Here is a 5,607-nt window from a genome sequence, read left to right as displayed (position 1 = left end):
GGCTGTAATTAGAACCTCCTGCCACTGCCATAGCTACTGCTGCTGCTGGAACCTCCATAGCCACCTTGGTTTCGTGGTTTAGCAAAGTGCTGGCCTCCACCACCGTAAGGGCCAGAGCTCCTGCCTCCAAAGTTTTCTCCTTTCATCGGTCCAAATGTGAAGACCGGTTGTTGTAATTGCCAAAACCATTGTATCTTCCACCACCTCCAAAATTGCTTCCATCACTGCCAAATCCATTATAGCCATCCCCACTGCCACCATATCCACCACCACCACAGCTGCCACCAAAGCCACCACGACCACTGAAGTTCCCTCCTCGACCAAAATTGTCATTGCCACCAAAACCACCTCCACGACTACCACCAAAGTTTCTGGAACCACTTCGACCTCTCTGACTGGACTAAGCAGTAGCCATCTCTTGTTTCGACAGAGCCTTTCTTACTTCACAGTTGTAGCCATTCACAGTATGGCATTTCTGAATAACAATCTTATCCACAGTCATGGTCATCAAAGGTGACAAAAGCAAATCCCCTCTTTTTTCCACTGCCTCTGTCAGCCATAATTTCAATCACTTCAATTTCCCCATACTGCTCAAAATAATCTCATAGGTGATGGTCTTCAGGGTCTTCTTTAATATCACCAACAAAGATCTTCTTCACAGTTAAGTGGGCACCTGGTCTCTGAGAATCTTCTCATGACCCAGCTCTCTTAGGTGCCACAACTCTTCAATCCACCTTGTGTGGCCTTGTATTCATGGCAGCATCCACTTCCTCCACAGTGGCATATAAGCTGCTGGATCTTTTGGTGTTTGGATCTCTCATTACCACACAGTCGGTGAGTGTTCCCCATTGCTCAAAATGGCTCCTCAGGCTCTCCTCGGTTGTTTCGGTTGTTTCGAAGTTCAGCCCTCCAATGAAGAGCTTCCGCAGCCGTTCCCCCTCCTTGGGGGACTCTGACTTAGACATGAAGGCAGAGTGATGAGAGCCTTCAGCCATGCTTCCTCGGCAGTGTCAAAGAGCAGAAAGGCTAGAAACATTTTCATAAGTTTATACCCCTTGAACATTTTCCTAGTAACCCTCATTCTACATCTTGCTTTCGTGAGTCTGACTACTTTGGACACCTTATATAAATGAAATCATGTACTGTTTGTCATTCTGCTGCTGCCTTCTTTCACTAAGCATAATGTTTACAAGGTTTATCCATGTTGCAGCAAATAATGTCCTTTTAAAAAATGCTTATATATATATTGACCACATTGTTGCTTTTGTTGTTGTTTTTGGAGTCAGGATTTTTCTGTGCTGGAATTGCTCTGTAGACCAGACTGGCCTAGAACTCACAGAGACACACATGCTTCTGCTCTATCAAGCACTGGGATTAAAGGTGTACACCACCACCACCCAGCTGACTAAATGTTTTTTAATTCATCCATTTCCTGACAGGTTTATCAATGAATGAGTGTGTCTGTGTCTTAGTTGATGTGGATGATGCTACAATGAGCATGTTGTTTTAGTAACTAATAATAATAATAATAATAATAATAATAATACAACCTTTCAGAAATAGTATTCCCCTTGTCTAGACTTTATCATGGACAGAATTTCTCATGGAACTCTAAGGCTGAGCTGACACTGAGTTCTACTATGATTTTGGATCTCAGGTATTCCTGTGAAGCCCTCATGGAGGATAGGGCAACAAGTTGTATTAGGTAGAGGGGATGCAAGAGTTCCCTGATATTTTTTTTAAACCATTTAGGACTTTTTTAGGTTTAATCCTAAATGTAATGCCATGTACTTTCTCAGACTCCAGACCTTCTTTAACTACTTGCCTGGCCTTAAAGGAAAACCTCTCAGTCTTAAAAGAAAACAACTTGCACTCTGTTCTAAGTCTCGTATCCCCATTCCACTACATATATTCTTCCACGAGCGTGCTTCAGGGGTGTTCCTTCTAGGTCTCACTGAGTAACAAAGTAGATGCTAGACAAGAGAGCATGGTAATACTTTCTATGAGTTTCAAGGAAAATGGAAAGTAGCAAACTTGGTCTTAGCTTTCCCAAGTTGGGTCCTCATTATAGTATCAGACTTTCATGTTGAAGAACACTGAGTGCTTCCCCAATGCCACACACACTCTGCAGCTACCCTGATTAGCTGATTTAAGTTTGCTTTTCTGCTCTGCATCTGTTTTTGTGTTTCTGTCTTTATCTCTCTGTCTCTTTCTGTGTCTTTCTGTCTCTTTTTCTTCCCCTCTCTGTTTTTTCTCCCCTCTGCCACAGCCTTGGGTCTTATTGTGTCCTTCTCTCCCTTGTTCTGATAACTGGGGTCTCTGATTGTCTCCAAGTCTTTATGTGTCCAACATTGCACTTCACTATATTTCCCCATTGCTTCTCAACAAGAAGTTAGCTTGACCAGAACAGCTGTCCTTTTGCATTCCCAACCATGAAAAGCTGGGTGCTGCTATCCTAATTAAGTTCTGCCTTGGCTCCCACCCCATGGTCAGTTTTTCACTAAGATCCAGGTATTTTTGGCTTTCATAGTTTGGGTGTTTTGCTTACTTAATGTATGAGCTGATGAATGAGGACAGTACTTTCCTTTATAAGAACAGACCCAGTATATATTGGATATTTTTATTTACATTTCAAATATAAAAAAACCCTTTTCTGGTTTCCTGTCCATAAACTCCTTATCCCATCCCCCCTCGGTCTGCTTCTATAAGGGTGTTCCTGCACCCATCCACCCACCCCTTCCTGCCTCTCCGCCCTGACATTCCCCTACCCTGAGCCATCAAGCCTTGGCAGGACCAAGGGCTTCTCCTCTCATTGATGCCCAGCAAGGCCATCCTCTGCTACATATGCAGCTGGAGCCATGGCAGACCCAGTATATAAATTGCCTGGAAATGTCTTTTGCTTTTTGTTCCCATAGCTGCCTCATCAATGTGTAAATATATTGTTAATTCCTTGCTTCTTGTGTATGGGTTGATGTTTCTTTTGTTTTAAGCTTCTGTGACTCTCTAGTCATCTGTGATAATGAGAAGTGGCTGCTCTTACCATATTTTAAACTCATGAAGTCCCATGGATCTTTCTTCTGCCATGGTATTGTTCAGAGAAGGTCAGGATAGGGTTATGTGAGTAGTTAACATAAACCACCAGAGACATACTAGGCAGGATGCACTTGTTGGATGTCAGTTATATAGTGCTGTTATCTATTAGTGATATTTCGGTATGACCATGGCCATGGCTTTTATTGTGTGATCTTCTTCCAGGAGCTAGGAAACCAGTGTTTTATTTTTCTGCTCCACAGGGTATTGCATGCAAGGTGTGGTCTTGGTCTTCATATCTTCAGGTGAATGTAGTGAAACTAGAAAGGAACCACTGATGAGCAATGGAATTGATGAAAATCACAGAAACAAAAGTTTTTGTCTATGTCAAAAAATCTTGGGATGCTTTAGTGAGAGAAAACTTGAAGAGGGTTTTACTGGGCTTTGAAATATTAAATAATTATTTAAGTGGTGCAGATGATCCCCTTTTGAACATCCCTGTGAAAGCTAAATGAAAAAAAAATCAAATTAGGCACAAAAGGACACATTAAAAAAAAGAAGAAGCACTTTATTGGGTATAGGAATGAACATCTTTAGGGAAATGAAGAGTCTCCTTTTCATTATGTGTGGATAAACTTCATGACTCAATGGGGAGGGATAGCTGTGGTATGGGCTTGCTCAGAGGCTAGGTACATCCTCAGTGCCTTTTCCAGAACTTTGTTATGTAATCTATATCTTCCCTTATTCACAGAAGGATGTAAGCTATACATTCTCATCACAGTGGTTCTTGGGCCTAGGCCTAAGATATTGTCCTTGTTAATTTTGTGTCAACTTGATACAAGATAGAATCAAAAGGGAAGGGAAACCTCAACTGAGAAAATGCCTGCAGGCAAGTTTGTGGGAACATTTTCCTGATTGAACTGATGGAGAACAGCTTAGCCTGGTATGGACTGTGCCATCCCTGGATAGGTGGTCCCTATATATAAGAAAATGGAGTGAGCCTGCTGTGAGTCTGCCCTGACTCCCTTCATGATGGATTGCAAGAATAAGCCTAAGTAAGGTTTTTCTTCCACAGTTGCTTTTGGATTAGAAAACAAACCAGGAGAGATATCTTCCTTACCTATGTCGATATTTCTCTCTTAATTTTCTCCTTATTTATTCCATGTTTTAGGATATTCCAGCTCCCTCGGTATAAGCAACCTAGCTACTCATATTTCTTTGGTCAGCTTTGGGACAGTTAGTGGAAACTCAGAGGTGGAGAATGGAATTTGTAATAAGGAGATTGAATGAGGAATGGTTGGGAAAATTAAAGAAGCCAAGGCACTGAGCATAAAGGGTCTTAAGGCCATTTGATATAACTACTTTTGACTTGATAAATGTAGACAGAAATGTGTACTAAGAAGTATTTTGGATTTTGGAAGTAATTTGGATTTTGAAGATTTTACCCATGGTCACTCAATTTTGCAAAAACAACACATTCTTCCTCTATAAATTGAGAATTTAAATTATAATACTTAATTCACTGGGATTCCTTGGAGTTCTAATAGGATGGCAATATTCTCAAACTGTAAATTTCTATATGGTAAGTGGTCAATTTTGGTCACTGGACAAGTAACCTCATGCTCACTTGTCTGGTTTCTTACCTGTCATTTGTTCCCTGGCACTCAGAACCTTTGTGCAGCCACTGGGCTAAATTTCTCTGTATGTAATACTCCCTTGTCTCCTTCCTTCAGAGTAGTAATCATAAAGAAGTGAAGTAGACAGTAGTGGGCTATCAGATTAACCAACCTTTCCAGTCACTTAGATTTTAAACGAACATCTTTTGTTGGCTAAGTGACTTGACCCAGCTAAAAAACATGAGCTCATTAAGAAGACTTTAAAAGAGAAGGTAATGCTGGTGATGACTGTAGGCTAAGGTTTGGATGGAAACCATGGAGTATTTCTGGTGGACAGACCCTATTACTCCCCAGGTTCCATTGGGCAGTGTCTGCATGCATTTCTGACTGTGGAAGGCAATGTTTAGGGAGAAGCCAGGGACGGAAGAAAAACAGGTCTCCTTGTCTTTCTACAGAGACGCAGATACACATAGACATAGACACAGACACAGACACAGGTAGGTATAGACACAGACACACAGACACAGATATACACAGATACACACACACACACACACACACACACACACACACACACACACACACACCCTCTAAGGATAGTCAGTTTATAAGATTTGGCTAGGGACAAGTCAGAATCTGAACATTTGTTAGTAAAATAGTGCTTCTTCTTTAAATAGCTCAAAGATGTTTCTGCGTAAGCTACTTCTGTGGACATTTGTATCTCTCTCTCTATATCTTTATGTAGAAGGTATATCTTTAGCTTTAGTATAGACATAAACAAATACTTAGTCACATGCCCAAATGTAAGTCATGAAACAAAATGGCGGAAGTCACATAAGTTACAATATTTATGTCTCAAGGATGGCTAAACTTAGCTGCAACATCTAATTTGCAGTGACGTCTTTCTTTAACAAGTTTTATAAGAGGGATGATTTAAGTCAAGGAGCAGCAGTGACTCATT

At 41.1% G+C, this 5,607-nt stretch overlaps 1 pseudogene; it reads right to left on the bottom strand.

Moving 5' to 3' along the window:
- On the bottom strand, window positions 1-965 carry LOC116910062 (annotated as a pseudogene).
- Between the last annotated feature and the right edge of the window lie 4,642 nt (window positions 966-5,607).

Source organism: Rattus rattus, chromosome 9, assembly GCF_011064425.1.
Source record: "Rattus rattus isolate New Zealand chromosome 9, Rrattus_CSIRO_v1, whole genome shotgun sequence".
NCBI lineage: Eukaryota > Metazoa > Chordata > Mammalia > Rodentia > Muridae > Rattus > Rattus rattus.
This window is presented reverse-complemented; position numbering and strand designations above follow the sequence as displayed.